Source organism: Manis pentadactyla, chromosome 2 (genome assembly GCF_030020395.1).
Source record: "Manis pentadactyla isolate mManPen7 chromosome 2, mManPen7.hap1, whole genome shotgun sequence".
NCBI lineage: Eukaryota > Metazoa > Chordata > Mammalia > Pholidota > Manidae > Manis > Manis pentadactyla.
This window is the reverse complement of record NC_080020.1, coordinates 234,367,461-234,386,528: the sequence shown is the minus strand read 5'-3', so window position 1 is coordinate 234,386,528 and position 19,068 is coordinate 234,367,461. Positions and strand designations below refer to the sequence as shown.

The 19,068-nt window shown below is 44.4% G+C and overlaps 1 protein-coding gene across 13 annotated transcripts in view; it reads right to left on the bottom strand.

The window, feature by feature from the left end:
- The window catches only part of MYT1L (myelin transcription factor 1 like), a 385,352-nt gene extending 373,843 nt beyond the window's left edge, over positions 1-11,509 (bottom strand). For 5 of the 13 annotated variants that reach the window (XM_036881778.2, XM_036881780.2, XM_036881777.2 and 2 more), the window contains exon 1: positions 11,025-11,507. The gene's annotated coding sequence lies outside the window, so the exon portion shown is untranslated. Of the gene's footprint in view, positions 1-4,468; positions 4,600-4,872; positions 5,103-6,133; positions 6,590-11,024 lie in introns of those variants that run through there. The other 8 variants (XM_036881769.2, XM_036881779.2, XM_057497485.1 and 5 more) reach the window with 7 other exon arrangements.
- Between the last annotated feature and the right edge of the window lie 7,559 nt (positions 11,510-19,068).

The following is a 19,068-nucleotide window of genomic DNA, read 5'->3' as shown; positions in this document are numbered from 1 at the left end:
AAATATAATAAACATAATATATGTATAATATATATATAATATTAGCTATATTACATGTATTTATATAAATATATGCTTAGTTAAAAGAAAAATATATGTGAAATATATAAATATATATGAAATAGATATATAAAATATGTGCATATATAAAAAACACATATATAAAATATAGAACACTCATTATAGGTCAGAAATCCACCTGTTGGCTTCCTCTTTGGGATCTGCACATAATAGGTGCTCAATGCATGCATGCCGTGTGAAGCATTCCGTTAACGCTCTAAGGATGTAAGAGGAGCTGGTCTAAGGGGCCATGCCTTTAATTGTCAGCAATGACTTTGCTATTTTTTTCCAGGAAAAGATGGTTGGGGGAGCCCTTGGGCTGCCCATCATTGTTACTGACTCCTGCATTGTTCTAAAATGCAGAATCTAAACATAATTAATAATTTGCAGGTAGGATCCAAGGGAAAAAGAACAAAGAGAATACCTGCCCAGCAGCTGAAATTCTAAGGGGGAGATGCGCTGCCCTGATCCTAAGCCCTGAGTCAATGTCTGTCTCATTGTCAGCAGTCTGCCAAAGCTCACTGGTGGGTGTCCTCTTGCACTTCTCTGGTGCACGTGGGCTGGGGAAGGCACTCACACACCACAAGGCATGGACAGAGCTCAATTCATCACATAGCACTTGCTCACAACACACTGGCCAGAGGTGCAGCACAATTAGGCATGAAATTTTATTCCTAATAATGTATCCAACCCTCAAAAAGAGCCAGTGAAGAAAGGAACTTCCCTTAGGAAAAAAGAAAGAAAAGAAAAACAAAAAATAAAACCCATCACTCTTGGAGATAAACAGCACAGCCCTATTCTGGCAACTATGACCATTCACTCCAAACTACCGGATAGGAGGTCAAGCATAAATGTGAATCCAGAAAATACAAGTAATTACGACCAAAGAGCTCAGAACCACAGAACTTCTCGTAATGCATCCAGTTCACTCTGCGGGTCCAAAGCGCGAGGGCTCGCTGTTCCCTGAAGGAAGCCGGCTAGTCTGCCTGCAGGGAGGCTGCCATGGTGAGCTGGGCCAGCTTCCTTCTTTCCGCCCCCCATCCTTCTCCTGATCCCGCCTTCCTGCAACCAGCGAGGAGCAGCGCTTCCCCCACCAGACAGCAAACAGCTGGACGGACGCCAAAGGACCAAACATCCGTGGTCTACCGTGCCCTTTTTAATCAACTTCCTAATTAAAAAATGCCATGCTGGCATGAGGTATGGAAGGGGGGAGCTTGGGATATTTCACTGAATAGCATCCCCTAATCCTGGGGTTGTGGAAAATCTGTGTTCTTACAGATGTTTATGAGTTTTCCTGGTGCAGAGATAGAATCAATTTGCTTGCGCCTGGCCCTCAAGACGTATTAAATTTATCCTGAAGGAAACTGATGTCTGAAAGGCCCTTGCCCAGATGCATCAGGCAGGTGGGAATTTCAGTGAACCAGAGGGTCCACTAGCAGATGCGGCATTGATTTCTGAATGTTCACAATCTAGCAGACAGCTCCAGAGCAGCCTTGATTTGATGGCTCTCTATGGGGTGCCCTGCAGACTCGATTATTTCCACCAGCAGTCTGGCTAGCATTGTTTCATGGTGACAATGTTCTGTGCGTCCAGCTCCTATTCGGATGGCACAGGCTGGTGTGGACGGGAGGTGGGCTAAATTTAGAGTCAGTCCCTGAGAACTGCCCATCCCTGTCAGGGCTGAGCAATGCAGCAGCCCCAGAATTAAGAGCAATGTTGACTTGGAAAACCCATTCTGCTGAGTGCCACTGACATATACTATGAACCTAGGTTGAGAACAACCTGAAGATACTACTCAAAACTGTGTTTGAACTGGAAATCCTATAATGAAAATCTTTGTCAATGTACAAGAAGAGCCCCCACCCTAAAAATTATTAATTCATGAGTTGTTTGATTTAGAGACCCAAGGCTGACATTCCAAACCTGACAATATCCCCAGCAAACATCCAATAATCTTGAGGTAATTTTCTTTAAAGCAATTTGAGGGCACTCTCTAAGCAGTCAGACTTTAGTGAAAAGCAGTCAGTATGTGATATTGACTCATAAAGTTCCTTTCAACTATATGAATGAGCACACAAATACATCTAAGGCAGGTTTATGTGATACACAGATTAACCCAAGGGCTCAGATATTGCCAGCTTACACACAGCATTTTCACATTGGCATTTAAAACACATATATATACAGCCACCCACAAAACCTTTAGAAAGATTAACTGTAGTATTCCTCAGAGTGCAAAAAAATGCCTCATAGTGCAGGATTTCAAAGAAATAAGGTCAAATAACCTTTGGGAAAAAAAACTCTTTACACCCATCTTCATTCATATCAATGGGAATGGTCCTCAGGGGCTTCCTGGCACAGCACTGAGACCCCCAGGGTGGAAGCCTTCCCGCACACCCACACCAGGTCCCCCAGCAAAACCAGGGGGTGTCTGATTGTCAGCCAATATTTGGGCATCTCATTGATTGCTTAAAATTTCTACTATGAAAAGATACTTTTCCTGCCAAAGTAGCTCTTCAACCTTAAAGCTAAACTAAGAAAAAAAAATCCCTTAGAAATCACCTTTTCAGTCAAATACGCATCACTGTATTTCTAGCTCTGGGGCCTCTCACTGTCTTAGAAGGGAAGCCCCTTCTCAACTCCACAGTGCTGAGAACCAATGTGACAGAGAGCGGCATAAAGTAACTGTCAAGTGGAAACTAATACGACGTAATTTTGGCCCTTAAAAAAAAGCTGGACTGTACCTATGAAAGGTAGCCAGGCACAAAGGACACACTGTGGTCGGCGACGTCCCAGTGCTCCCCTCTGTCTGTGAATGAGCACCTGAGGTTAAATACTAAATGTTGATATTTTGCCCCAAGATTGTTATAACTTATCAGAAAGCTGAAAGGAGTTATTTTAATCACAACAAGCTTGAATCAACTCTAAAATGTAACAATGGAAAAATAATAGAAACATTACTTTTCTAAGTAAGAGTTTATGAATTTGAGAACAATTCAGTATTTGATGCTGTTTGGGTTAAATTCTTAAAATTCAGCTCTTTTCTTGTTCTAATTTACTAGCAAAGTTAAACATAAAATGGAAAAAGAATTTGATTATATAGATTCATAGATGTAAAAATAGAGAATTCACCTATTATGCAAAAAAATGAAAAACTCATTGTGTGCATTCAGAAACTTAAAATACAAGGGGGAAAACTGTCAAGATCAAGTGTCAGAAGCTTCATGTGAAGGGTTAATTTGTTTTCCAGTATCTCATGTTTGAGGTTTAGGTTCATTGGGGGTAGATTTTTTTTTTCTTCTCTTTTGGAAAGGTATAGTTTGTTTGTTTTTTAAACAGAAGAAATGACCCTTCAGAAAGTTGCATTTTCTGGCAATATTCACTGTCATGTCTAAAGCAAACAGCTAAAACAACTCTTAAAAGGAGGCCCCAAAATAAAGCAAGATAAAAATCACCAAGTAATCTGGAAGATTCAGGGAACGGCAAATAGTCAGTGAGAGCATCACAATTTCTACTTAAGTTCTGCCTTGAAAGCAGATGAAATAATTAGGTCAGTTAAAATCAAACCTTACCTTTTAAGGAGAGTAGGGATTCTGCAAACAGGATAGAACTATTTATCAGTGAATTCCCGGACACGAAGTATGTTTAGCTAAACCCTAAAAGCCCATATTGCTGTAGTACAGTCACAGAATTATACACAGAATGTGTGTCACCGACGACAATAGAAAATGAGGATTCCATCAGGCTCTAGACTTATTTCTCAACTCAGAAGACAGATTTGTAAAAGCAGGCTCCATTTTTCTGAACAGAACTGAAAGTATTCGAGAGCATGCTAATTTTTATATTTCCTATCAGTAGGTTCTACAGATCCATAGAAACCTGATTAGATTTCTACACTCTCCAGTAAGCTGCTGGTTAAATCAGCTAAAATCTTCCAGCCAGGAAAAATACATACCAATCAAAACTAATGATGTCTGGGCTTTCATTGAAACAACATTTGCTAATTTTACTGGTCTGGATACAGTGTTCCAGAAAATATTAATTAAACACATTGAATAATGGCTGCCATAAATCTCTGAAAAACAATAATCTCTAATAATTTTCACTTCAAACAGGCACAAGAAGGGGCACGAAGCAAGGAGCCCAGACGAGCAGCCGCGGTTCTCTGGCTGCTGACCCTGAGGAGCTGAACTTTGCTCCAGTTTGGAAGGCGAGCCAACGCTCTGGAAACAACAAGAACAGGACCCACTTACCTGCAGGGAGCATCAAAGAGAAACCTGAAGAATCGCAAAACCAAGCCGCCCAAATACATCCCCCCTGCCCGCAGCCTCGCGCCTCCGGCTAGGCCAGCTCGAACAAGCAGCCCTTCCCATGGCAGCCACCCCTGCCTTCCATCTTAGGGACTCACCCAGAAAATTCTCCAACCTGCTCCACGACTACAAAACTCTCGTAATGCTTTTGCAAGGCCACCATTTGTTCCCCATTCACCCAATCAACTCTCCACCACACATCCCTCCATGGCGCTCAGGCGCGGCCTCCTCTCATCTGTATGATAATTATTTTGCCACATGGACAAAAGTAATACTGCTTTCAGAGAGGAAACTAGCAGGCCCGAAGTCGAGGCTGGAAACTGGTAAGTTGACAACACTGAACGACAGGGAAGGCGGGCGCACGGGCAGGCCCGGCCCTGCGAGGAAGCCGAGCCTCCGTGCAGGGGCACCTGCCGGGCTGGAGCCTGCCTGCGAGCGCGGGGCCGGCTCCCGGAAGCCCGGCGCTGCCGCACCGCAGCACCGGAGCGCACTGCCGACTTACCCCGTCTCGGGCTGCATCCTTCAAGCACCGCAGAACACATCCATCTCCCCAAATCCTAGTCTGGGAGGGAACTTCATTGCTGAGCTACAGATCTTTCAAGTGACAGCTTGGATTAAACCAGTAATTTCTAATCTTCCTGTTTATTAAGCTTGCAACATAGACAGGATTGGGGATGCACGCTGCGTGCTTCTTACATTGTACCCACAGGCCCCTGAACCTCTAGAGCAGAATGTGTATCCTGGGCAGTGCCGTATTGCATGTAATAGATGAGAACTATGAACGCCGGAGTCAGGCGGTTGGCAGTTACCCTCTAGGCAGTCTGTCTAAAAACACCCCCACCATTGAGGGTGTGGTAAATCCATGCTCTGGCCAAAGAAAGCTCACAAAGTCAGCTGGACCCACGCTATTTTACATGCTCCTACTGCTTAGCATCAAAACCAAACGAGAGGAGGTCCCCAAAGCTGCCGCACCACCTCGCACGCGGGCGCAGTTACCCAGGAGTTAACCGGGGCACCCCTCTCTGCCTCTTTGGGGTTGCCAGCCAGCCACCCGGTGCTGTTTCAGTGTGAGCCCCTTCTATCACTTTGTTTTACAACAAAAGCACAAAAACTATTTCTCTAAGAAAGTTAAAACATTATCCGCCTTTTGGTATTGTTGTAAGAAAGAAAATATCAGAAAAAGTTTTATCTGAACAGGCAAGAGCAAGTAAGATTCTCAAAATACAAAAGGAACATAGATATACGACTTTCATTGGCATTTTTCCAGTTTTTTTTTTTAAAGTGCTGATTTTATAAATGGCTTCCCGAGCCCAGCAGTAAATGTTTTACTCTGGTGGTGACTGTACCACCGCACGTTCTGCAGACCCCTCCTCCGGGCTCCCCACCAAGAGAGGCCACATTAAATCATAAAGGCCGCTTAGCACCTCCCACCCTTCCCCCTGGACACTAGCCTCAAATACACAGGCTCCTGTTCAATAACAACTCCGGGCAGCGTGCAGACGGGTCGGTGCCCACATGAAATCCCCCCTGAAGAGCAGCTCTCCTGGAGAAAGAGTCCATTGTTGGCTCGTTTGTATTAAGACCATGCGATTTTTAAGAACAGTTATAATTTGTTATCAGATAAGATCTGGAGACAGCCAGGTAGGCAGGGAACGACTACTTGCTGGAGCCCTTAGGGGGTCGGGTGAACGAGTCCTGAGCAGCGGCAAGTTACATCAACCCGATAAATCATATGCAACCTTCAAATGAAAGGGAAGCGGTACCTTTTTTGCAGACGAGTTGGCCATCAAGCAAAGTCTTGTTCCGCAGTCTGTTGTCTCCAAACGTGCGGGTTTATTTCTGCCGCGGAGAGCCCGTGGCACGTGTTGATCCCATTTCCCTATACATTTCTACTCCCATGCCCCCCCTCCAGCCGCCCCTGTGTCCGCTCAGGGTGCGCGGGGAGCGCCGGGCAGAACCCCAGCCGGCGACAAACCACCGCAGGTTTCCCCCGGGCGGAGCGCTACGTGGACGCCCAGGGCGGGCAGGCAAGGTCCAGGTTACCAAGAGCACCTCCCTGGAGCCTTGCGGGGAGTCCTCTGCGTCCTGAGCCCCTCGCCCGCCGCGCGGAGACGAGACCGGACGCACCGGCCCTGCAGAGGCCGCGCTGCCCCCGTCCGCCCTGCCGCTCGCCGCAGTCTGGGAGCAGGACGCGCGGGGAGAGGATGCCCCAAACGCCGGCTTCCCGGCACAATACCCCTGCGCCGAAACTAAGACACTTCCCTCCCCCTCCCAACTTTTCCAGCAGCCACCACGTGGGGAGTAGGGATTTTTTAAAATAGATACATTTTAGGAAAAATTTCCTAACAGGACAGCCCAATACAACGAGGCTTATCAGTATCTTTCCACATAATAAGTGGGCATTTAGGAGCCCTTTCCAGTTTTATAACACCTGGCTTACGTTTTCTCTGCCATCTCTGATTACTTCTACAGATACCCTGAGGACTCATTATGTCAAAGCTTAAAACAGTTTCATTGTGAAAACAGGCATAGAAAAATCCCTGTGTGTGCCGGAACAATGCAGGTGTGAGAGGGACACGGAGAAGAGAGGGGAGCAGAGACAACCGGGGACAGAGTTAAAGAGAGAGAGGACAGGAGAGAGAGAGATCGAGGGAGGTGGAGGGAGGGGGGAAGGGAGGGAGGGAGGGGACACAAAGCGTGCTCCCGATGAAACCATGTTGCATTGAAAGATAGCCTAGTGATGAAAAAATGTGTACCTGCTACCTTAAAATAATCTGATATCAGGAACATCATACAATAAATCACTACAAAAGTATTTGGTATTATCTCTTGTACAAATTAGTCATTATAAGCAGTATTTTCTAATATGTGGGGCATGCTAAGTTAAAGTACCTTTTTAAAGATATCAGCCACACATGATACTTGGATGTGATTTACCCCTACCTCCTTAAAAAGAAATTGTAAAAATTATATATATATATATTTCTTCTCTAAGTTTGTGGTATCTTTTCTCTTCAGTTTAGTTTGGAATAAGTATAGATCAATGTCAGGTGTAGTGTTGAGGTAAAGAATACAGTGCGATGAAACTTGGCTTGCTGAAGAATACTTTAATCCTTTTCAAGTTTTTGTTCAAATTTCTCCTCTATTGCTCTTTTCTAAGGAATAGTAGACATGTTTTCAAAAAAAACAAAAAAAAGACATTCATGAAAAACAACTCTTTTAAAAACTTGAAAATAAGATGCATAATTCTATCTCAATCAAACTATGACGTGGAGTAATTTGATTATAAGAATTTAAGAAAACTGAAAAGCTCTCTTTCTGAATCTGCTATTCATTTGCTTCCTGGACTGAGTTCTGGTGAGACTTTGTATCAACGTAGATTTTATGGTGAAATACTAGATGCATTTGAAAATGGTCATTGATTGAAAATTATAGCCCTGGGCTCAAGAGAAACATCCAGCCTAGCTGCACTTCAGTGTCAGGACAGGGTGTTTGTGACCAAAGAGGATCTTGCTAGTCCCTCTTATTCCACTGAATGGGTGTCCTAATATAAAATATTCAAGAGTAAATGAAATTTTAAGTTGTTTGAAGTTAAAAATGTAGCCACCAAAATGTATACTACATAAACAAAGTATTTTCAGTTGACCTAGTATGTTCTTTAAAAAAATATCTCTCTCTCAAATTAGTTTGTCTTATAGGTAGAGTTGGAAATCTAGTTCATACATGTGACTTTTAAAATATTATTTAGGCAGCAAAATGAATTTTTTCTCAGATAAATGATTGGATTTTCTTTACGCATGTGAAGCATTTCTAAAAACCGATCAACAAAGAATCAGATTATTAACTCTACACTTGAAATTTTAAGTATAGTTTTAACAAATAGAAAAAACTTTAAAAAGCTTTGAAGTTGCAAAACAACATAATTATTTTCCCTAATTTGTTGGAAGTTGGCATAGAAAATAGACATGAAATATCAGAGAGTGAAATAACTGGATATATTCAGTGGTAAATTATGAAATAAAAACATTTTTAAGAGAGTAAGAAATAAGTTAGGTAAAAAAATATGACAGGAACAATGAAAACAATAGATGGAAGAAGTTCATTCTCTGAAAATACCCACATTTTTCTAAAATCATGCTCATCCTGCTTTTATCATCAAAAAAGAAATTATGTATTCATATTCCTTTAGGAATTTTTGTACACCGCCATACATGGTCACAAATTATTGCACCTTCAACCTTGATCTCAGCTTCTAACACCAGTTTATGAAATTGGCCTAAGTTTTGCTGGAGGATGCAAGTTTAACTTGAGAGAAGTTGAAATTTATGTTTCCTGTTTACTTTCTGCCTTACGGATTCACCTTGATCACCCTGGCCCATCTTCTCAAAAATGAAATTTTATCAACAATGCCATACATTTCCACTAAATAAAAAATTTCCATTTGAAAAGCATGTCTACACCATGTTTACAGTTTTTCAACTCACAATTGTACATATGCTAGTAATTTTAATGAAATCATGTTTAGTAATTTACCAAGTATGGTGAAAATTTTATGTGCAAAGTAAGGATTTAGAGCTTGCACATCTCTCCTGCCACCATCTTCAAAACACCCAGCTCTGGCCATGAAGGCTGCTCCCACATCCACCTCCAGAAGCCATCGTTAAGGTGATGAAAGTGAGCCATTTTCACATTGCCAGCGACCTGGTGGGAAGTCAGCCGCTGCCGACTGTAATTGCTGCCGGCGGTGGACAGCTCCCGGTGCTGAAAGGGAAGGCGAGAGCCCTGCTCACACGGCTCACTCGACCAGCCTTTGAAAAATCACAGCAAAACCGAATGAGGCGGCAAGTGTTCAGGCTGAATAGCCCTGTCTACAGAACAATGGCAGCCAACTCCAAATCCTACTATAATCACATTAATGAGATTAATCAGTGAATTAGCAGCAGTCAAATGTCAGGGAGGCAAGGAAGAGCCCATCCAAGATTGGTAATTAACTTTTTTGGGGGGAGGAGAGAAAAATCAACTAAGCTACCTCCTAGATTTCTCAGAAGTTGACAATTCTGCTTCACAAATCTGCAGACTATACAGACCTATGAAAAGGCAGCAGCATAATCCTTCACATTATTATGTAGATCCAGGTCTCATATTACTGATGCTCAAACTATGGCCTTCTGAGGAAAGTGATGTTACTTTAAATAACCTTCGTAAGCTATTAGGCTTGTATTGTTTTGAACTTTCTAAGTATGAAATTAATATTAAAAATAAAATTATTTCCCTAACACTCAAGCTAAAATATAAAAAAAAAATGGCTGATTAAAAAAGGAAGGGTTATGTAATAGTTACTATTGCTTATGAGAAGTCCATGATCCTGTGGTAGAGTTCTGAAAAGTATCAAGTAAAAACCTATTATACAAATATATCGCCATGGCCTATTGTCCTTTATAAAGGAAATTTATTACTATAGTCCAACTTTAAGGAGAATTTTAGCCAATTCACTTATTGCACTTGAGGTGATGGAATCATACACTTTCCTTTAGGTTAATTAGAAAAAATATACTTCCTTTTTTTCTAGAATGTGTCACTTAGTAGCATGTATAATATGCAATCAACACTTTGTATTCAAAGTTCCTGAGAGGTGGGAACTTAGGGGAATGCAATGAAACTGTTTTCCAAAAAGGAAGATTGTGCAAAAACACCTTTCTCTTTTTACAGTAATCACATTTTTATCTGTATGGAAGACATGCCTTTACTTCTTATCACTTAGAAAGCTGTATGACTTTCATGAAGTTAAACAATTAGCATGACTGCCTTATGCCCATAATGGTGGTAACAGTGTGCTTTTGTCTGTGAAGTTTATTTTGCTCAGTAAAGAATGCAAACACTTAAACTAAAAAGCTCTAATTAAGAAAAATACTTTTACTGTCAGTAAATACACGACTTAAAAATTCTGTAGGTGATATAGTTTTAGTGGCACAAGAAATTGTCATGGCCAAATTAATGACTAAATTCCAAATCAGTGCTGTATGTTTTTAATAACTATCATATGACTATTTACATATATATTTATTGCCTTATCTGATCTATATTGAAACTGAACTTTGCAGGTTGAACTTTTAGTTTATTAATTCAAGTTGCATTAAAAGACATATTTCTGTTATAAATGAAATGTTTTATTATTATGAACTTCAAACATTAAGGTTATACTTGAAAATCTTTATTTGAGTTTCTCACTTTAAACAATGTAAGTCAGTTTTCTTTCCATTAGGCAAATACAACATCACCTCAAGAATATCTAATGTTGTAACAGCCTTTGTAAAACTGCCATATGCTTTATTTGTAATGTAAAGTAATCCAGTAAAGTCTCCAGGAAGTTCTTGTTTCAGTACCTCCATATCATCGAAGTACTGTCCATGCACCAAGTTTTTAGAATAAAAACATCATGGTTAAAGCATGCAACCTAATCCCCACTTTGCTTTAAAGAGAGACTTCTGTGGTTTACACGCTCTTTAGCCCAGGAACATGTCAGCTACCAGCCACGCTACAGAAATAACTTTAAAGAGGAGCAAACAATAGGCATAGCAGCACAAGCCTTAGAACTATGGTAAAACATGCCCTGTCCACTCAGTCCACAGAATTAACCTAACGAAGACCACGTACCTCACAGCATGACCACCACCGCTCACAAGTTAAAGACAAGCTCGATTGTGGTAACTGTGCCGGCTCAAATACACAGAAAGAGAAGAAAACCTATTCCACCACAAGTTTGAAAGGACGATGAGGAATATGCCTACCACCGAGATGCAGAAAAGGTTGCTTTTTGTCTTCAGTGAATATTGACATCATAACCCATAGTCCAGGGAATCAAAAATAAAATAAAATGCACCCACCAACAGTGAGCACAAAAATCAGGGGGCTTCAGGAAGGCTGCGAGGAAAGCTCCCCGTTTAGTGTGCTGGAGCTTAGGGAAAAAAAAATGTCGCCGGGCAGGGATGACAAACGCAGCGCGATAGGCTCGCAGGCCTGAGGGATCTGTTTTACTTCCACATACGTCCCCTAATGCACGCACTCCCACTCATGCTCTCGATACGCGTTTTTTCTCCACATTTTTTTTTCACGAGCTCCAAATCCCCGGCATATGACCTTCTGTTAAATAGATAAAAAAAAAAATTGCTTATCAGTCATGCAAATGAGGCTGAATTCATTTTCCACAACAGATGGCCTCATAGATAATGATGATGGAAGAGAGAAAATTGAATGTCTCTCACAAGGTGGCCATGGCAACCGAGAGCAGAATAATATCAATAATAAGCTCACTGCATAATAAGGTTGTCAATCCCACAGATCAAAGTCTCCAGCTAAATCAGGTGTACACACCAGCTAGTTACCAGGTAAACACATACATACACACATACATGTATTGCGTTTTACAGTGACCATAATGAGAACTAGAATTTCAAGGTCTTCTGTGGAAGAGTGTGTGTGTGTGTGTGTGTGTGTGTGTGTGTGTGTGTGTGTGTGTGTGTGTGTGTGTGTGTGGTTGGGGTGGGAGGTACTTGGATAATGAAATGACAATGTGACATATTTTTTCTTTTATTTTTCTCTCGTATTTTCTGTAACGGACTTGGTGTCATGAAGGATTTTTAAAATAGCCATATTGAAATTTAGAGTGCAGTGCATAGAGCCTTTCTCCCATCCCTTTTCTCCCCCACCCACCCTGTCTGGGGTGCTGTGCCGCATTGATGCAATAGCAAGCAGCTTGCCTCGGGCCTCCACCTTGGCTCCCAGGGGGACATCCTGCAAAATGAATCAGCAGCCATCCTGAGCAGGCTGATTAAAATGAAAATGGCAAGGCACATGTCTGGGCGGAACTGGAGCTCAGCTTTGCTGCCTGTCTGGCAAGCATGCTCAATATAGCTCCTGCTAATAATGGCTTGCTGCCTCTCATTTTTTAAAAAGGTATTGCCCTTTTTCCCCTTATCTGACTGGTATTGGAGTGTGTGTATGTGTGCATGTGTGTGTGCACATGGTCAGAGGGGGGAGATGGGAGTGGATTGTTCGATTCTTCTTTTTCTGCTGCTCACATGCAGACCGCCTGCTTGACGATACCATTATTGTAAAAATGAACTTGACCTCCCTCTTTCTTTTGGAGAGGGAGACAGTTAAGACTTGGGGTTAAAGGGCCAGTTACAAACTCAAACTGCCTAAAGACCAAGATGACATTTTTACACCTAGATACAGTCATTTCAAACTAAATCCTAGGCAGCAGACCTTGAGAGAACTCTAACTCTGCTTCAGAGGCTCACAGCTGGACACTCCGAGAAGCAGCCTCTGAAGAAACCTATTTCTGTTTCCAGCATTTGCAACCAGGCTGTTACTGTATCCTAGATATTATACAACACAAAGCATCAAAAATAGAAAAATGAAAGCTGGCCAGCTGATGCAATAATCTAACAACATTTAGTCAAAATAAATATGATTTTTTTTTTCAAAATTCTCAGGCATAGCTTTAAGATTACCCTCAAATAAACTATACTTTTGAATATCCCTGCCAAATTTTTCAGGTTTTTTTTTTAAGGCATTCTGGAAATTAGACCATTATCATCTCTCATGAAAAACAGCTTAAAATTAGCACCAAGGGTTCTTCTGGGTTCAATATACTTACTTTTCCTACACATTTCACTCTAAGTTACCAAAAATTGTTTCAATTTTGCTGAGTTTCCCTTTCTTAATGCCTTTCGGTAACATTTCATATGAGTATCATGTGAAAAAAAAAAATATATATATATACTTATTTTTGCCTTCAGTGATTTCTATCTCTGCGATGTGATTTCTTTTTCCCCTGCACACCAGTCTTGTTGCTGCAGTGCGAATCAGAAATCAATAGAGCTGCCCTAATGGGGGCTCCACTCCGCACACCGCAGAGCAGCTGCAGTCTTGGTGCATTCTGCCTGCCTCCCTTCCCTGCCTCCCTGTCTCCCTCCCTCCATCTCTGCCTCCCCCTCCCTCCCTCCCTCTCTCCATTGTCCATCTCTCTCTTTCTCTCTCTCTCTCTCCATCTCCAGCCCTCCCTCCCTCCTTTCCTGTCTTCCTCCCTCCCTCCCTCTGTCTCTCTGGAGCACACATGCACGCACACACACACACACACACACACACACGCACACACACACACTGAACTAATGACGTCTGTGCAGCTTTTCTAGCTGATTGGGCACCACATCGGATGTTCTGTGGAGCAAAGAATAGGAATCATTTACAGTCGGTGGGAAAAAAACCCGGGAACATGTCCTCTCCTGTATCTACCACGCTGACCCTGAGCTCTCCAGACAACCAGCTACACCAGCGAAGGGCAGTCCTCCAGGCTGTGTGGCCCCGGGGAGGAAAGCCGCGCTCCCAGACCTCAGGGCACTGGAGCTGCGGTGCAATGGGAATTTTTCCATTTTACAAAGAACAAAGCATTCCTCTGAAAAAGTAAGCAGGAAGCAATTTACAGGACACTTTGTATGTTTAGGTCAAAGAGTGAGTTCCTGTGCACTATTTGAGGTTTTGAATATACAGTACATTATTATTTTTAGTAAAGTACAGATGAAAAGTGTATATGTATGTACATACACACAGACACATGCAGATGTAGTCACACTTTACGAGTTTTTCTGCGTTGTCTTAGTTGCATCAGCAGTAAGTTGTTTTCTTAGTTAAAATTTATCCTCAATCTTAGAGTAAGAAAAAAGTAAATCTCTGACTGATACCAAACCATGATATTCAAATCACAGATTTATGTGTGTGAAGGTGTTTCTTACACATCTGTCCATGTCTATGAAAGTACATTGACTATTAGATACAGGGCACAAGCCCCTATACAACCACGTGTGAATGCACTCACACACACACACTCACACATGCTCATGCACTCACACATGCTCACACACACGCACTCATTCACACACACTCACGCACACACATGCACACACCCAGAGGCACAACAGAGCTTCAACAGCTTTGGTTCCCTGCAGCTCGGTGTATCTCTCTGATGTGACAGGCAGTTGACATGCAAGTAAGGTGCTCTGGACTCTGCGGAGGGCAAGACCACGCCCCTCTGCGAGCTGTGGGTGCCTGCCGGCCAGCCTCCTAGCGCTGAGGAGCGCGCGCCCTCCGCGGCTGGCCCCTGCCGCATTGCCCTCCCTTCCACCCAGCCTCCGCAAGACTTAGAGCTGGAGACGCCTGCACGCAAATGGCTTAAGAGAAGGGGAAACAATGAATGAATCATGAAGCTGCAGGCAGAGCGGCAGAGCATCATTTCAGTCTGCATTTTGCAGTTATATCGTGGGTGTGCTTAATAAATGACGATTGCTTCAGGAGTGAAATCCAGTGCTCTGCAGAACAGAACGAGGAAAACCCTTCAGGAATATGAGGACTGGGGAGCTCCCCAAAGGCTATTCAGATAAAATGTCCTCGGTAGCTTGCCAGTCAACCATACAATGAAATGGTTTGCCTCCAAATATTTGTCAAACTCTTCCTTAAGTTATTTGGAATATGCTTTATGCCACCCTTAGAAGTTCATTGCTTTCTGTATTAGGAAATTCATAGGTTATTTCCATTAATTAATAAGAGAAAATAAATGGAAAACGCAACCCCTTCTAAAGGGTATGTCCTCCAATTTAATACAAAGAAAATGATTTCCAGGAACTTCTGGTTCTTTGAACTGGAAACACACGGGCTATGGACTAGACTGTGTTCCCCACTACCAGATGCCTGTTCTCAGCTCCCCAGCTAATGATGGGTGCATCTCTCATCCATGAGAAGGTGGCTTCTTCCTTTCATTCTCTGGAATTTTGTGTAGACACTGGTCTCAACATGACACAAACCTACATGGGCTTTACATGCCTTCAGATGCCATGTTTCCAACCAAGACAAAGGGATGGGGACTAAATCTCCATGTAAAGCATGTGGATGGCTTATGCGAGCTTGTACAGGAAGCCAGTAACATGTCCTAAAATATATTTTTCCTTTTCTTCAGAATTATGCCTGTGTCAGTGATGGAGTGGTGTGATATAAAAGGAAGTCTTTAACTTAGCACAGTAGCAAATGGATAAAAATCACTACAGTTCAATAGGAAATGGATAAAACCTGGAATCCAGATATTACATCAAAGTGTACACTATGCAAAATCAGGCACTAACGTAACCCTCCCCCACCCATCCCAAAACAAACTTTCCTGATAATATAAGAGATAGAGGCTATTTTATTCATCTTTCAAATAATGATAAAGATGGGAAACCCATTTCCATCGCAGGGGATTAGCTGAAAATAATCAAAACATCGTAGAATGCCTCAGCAGCAAAGGGTTGGGAGGCGGAGGTGTGACTCCCTTGAAGAGCTGAGAGAGAAGCAGGGTGGTCACGTCATGAGGCAGAATCGGAGCACCCAGTGCCCCTGGGGGCAGCCGGGGCTGGCCGCGCAGCTCAGTGAGCCGATCAGGAGGACAGCGCGGCCTGGCTCGAGCCCGTGCCATGCTTTACCTCCATCTTGGAGTGACTGTTCTGATGCACGTCAACTGATACTGGGGAGCTGGAGAAACTGGATTCTAAACCGTCCTTTTTCAGACCCTTCCACCTGGTTTTATAGAGCTGGTCATTTTTTAGCAAAATACATAGATATAAATTCTATCAGACATAATTTGGAGCTCTAGAAGAGCATTGAGAATTTAAGGGTTAGCTGATTGCAGCCCACAGCTCAGATAATCTGAAAGGATACTTATCTCACCCCCAGTGCATAATTTTGAGAACATGATCTATAATTTCACAAAATCAAGTACTTCTCATTTAACTCTTGGTAGTCCACTAAGTTCACAAACATCTACGGCTTTCCAAACTACCCCTAGACTCCTCATCTCCAGTCCTGGCACCTTTATGTCCCATTTTCTCATCTCCGTGCCATTGGTTTAATCTCTACAACTATTCAGTTACTTCATGTGCTTCTTATGTATGAGTCACGGTGACGGTGATCAGGGGCTTAATAAGAGTATTTTGGTAGATTCTCCAGTTCACATATGGGTCCCATCACCAAAGTGAAAAAAGATACATATGGAGAGAGACATTTTAGACGATTTACATTATTTGGAACTGAACTTTTCTTCATCGTACTGAAAACAGTAATAGTATCATGATACTTACGAAGTAAGTATCATGCATAGTTAGAAAGTTCTAGTACCAAAACCACCAGGAAACGAGGATCTAGAACAATGTGCGCACCGAGGCGACCCCAGCAACAAGCACAAGGAGGCGCTGCGTCTGCTCACTCCCCTGCTAGTAACCTTGTCTCACTTTTTTGAGTTTCCAGCATTGGAATCTCCTCCCTGTATCCAGAACCTTCCCAACATCCAGGCCTGCTTGGAAGGCAGGTATTTCTTTCTCCAGCTTTGCTTTCGGCTAAGTTGTGGGCGTGTGAACTGTGACCCACCACTAGACATGCCCATCCTGGCCGCAGAACTGCTAACTGGTGGTGCAAAGAGGCGTGTTGCTCAGGGGCTCTTCCCTGCCAGTGGGGGCAGCTGTTGAGACTGATTCCCTGGAGAAAGAACCCGGTGTCCCCTGCTCAGGGTGGCAGTAAGCAAGGCCCTAACTGGACCAACTATGCACATTTTTAGGCCAGCCTCTGAGCCTGATGGGTCAGCCACCCTGCAGTTCTCTCTTTTCTACTTAGCCCGCTGTTCGCTCATAATGAAGCTCAGTCGGTGATGTGTTTCGATACTGGGAATGTAGCAGACGGATCAAAATGGGAGAAATGGGAGAACCCAAAGTGCATGAATCCAGGGTGATTTCCTGGGCCGGAGGAGGGGCGTGACCCACAAAGGTCCCATGTGATTTGCAGAAGTGAAGGAACTTGGGATCTGTGAAGCGGGGTCTTATGTGAGGCCATCACAAGGAGTCCAGGGTCCTCTCCTGACGCTGGAAGCGAGCACATTCCCAGACCCAGGGCGCCTGAACTGAAGGGTGTCTTTGAAGAAAAACCTCACAGTGACGACATGAAAGTAACGATCTTTTCTCAGCAGACCTCCAGCCGTTTGTATGATACATGCAGAAAGAGAAACATTCCACATCATATATTAGAAAAGAGGAACACCTGGACTTATGAGTATCAGTGGACACTGCCTTGACTGAATTCCTGGGAACCCAGCATGTCACGCAGCCCACGGGGCAAAGTGGGGACTTGGGGGAAGAGGGGCCGGCAGCACAGCCTCGGGAGCCTGAAGCTCTTCTTGTGTGTCTCCCCAGATCGCTACGGGTGGAGATGGAAAGACACTCACCTGTTGGCAGAACCCCCACCTTAGATCCTTCATAAATTGACAATCAGCATCGTAAACCAAAAGTCCTGGGGTGGTGGTGGAGAAATCACACACGTTAGTGCCACCAACTGGTTCTTTGAGGATGCGGCAGTGGGGATCCTGGAAGACAGGGACCCTGGGGACTGGGGGACACACTGCAGCTGAGCCAGGGGTGGCATCAAGTCTGTACAACTCCAAACCCAAGCAAATGGGTTTCATCCCTGTAAGAGGGGAGGCGGAGATGGCTTTCCCTACATACTGGGAACAGCCGTGAATCTTCATCATCTTGTCTCAGGCTAAATTAGTTCTTCATCTTTGCAGAAGGCAGGTCCATCTTCCAGTACCGCAGGGCGTGAGGCTGGCCCGCGCCAGAGCCATGTCAGCGTGCGGCCGGGGCCTGATGGCAAGGGGTGGTGTTTGCTCTAGATTTCTTGGTGAGATACAGTGAATTCAGTAAAAATACAGGGGCCTGCATTTTATGAGACTTCTGGAGTCTAGTTGCTGGGAACAGCTAGGTTCTGTCTGCAAGCAGAAGGGCAAGAGGCCACTCTGCACCCCCTGCTCTCTCTTTCCTGGTCCCGCATTACTGGGGAAACAGCCTGAGCAGGGTGTGGTGCCGGCTGAGGGGGGCATCCTGACCCAGGGTCAGTCTCTCTCTCCAGGAGGGGAGCGAGGAATGCAACGGGGACAGGGCGGTCCTGGGCGTCCTTCAGAGCACCAGGGTCAGCGAAGGAAGGTGCTCAGGGGTCAGCACAGGCGCCCTTGTGAGGTGGGTCCCGTGAGGGGCTGTCTCATGGAGGCTGGCTGACAGCAGAGGGCACAAGGTCTAGCAGAGCAGGAGGGCATCCTGAGTGCCAGGGGAGACTCTGTGAGCAAAGGGACACGCCGTCCAGCTGCAGCTCCCCTCCCTGATATGTCCCCGCGCTGTGTACAGTCCGGCCCCCTGCCTATGTGGCTCTGCGGCCGGTGGTCTGGGTCTAGAGGGCACTGATGTGGACGGCGGCGGGCGGAACGGGAGCCAGAGGCTGGGAGCCGGCACTGAACGTCGGGCAGCTGACATTGCTGAGCATGAGTCAGAATCCCAAGCACCCGCAGGGACGCGTGGTGACGCCGGGCAGTGGCGGGCAGGCACTGCGGCGCACATCCCGTTCTTCATGCTTCCGTGCGGCGTTTCCCTCCCTGTGAGTCCGGCCTGCGGGTGGGACGCGGGCGGCAGCAGGCGTGGGGTCCGGGATGGTGGGTCTGGCGCGTGGCGCAGGCGGGAGGGTGGCTCGGGGGGCCTGCCTGGCCGTGCACGTGGCCCTCCCGCGCCTTGCTTCCCACTCCTCGGCTCCCAGCAAACTCCGGTATCTGTCAATAAATCACCCTTTCTGCTCCAAT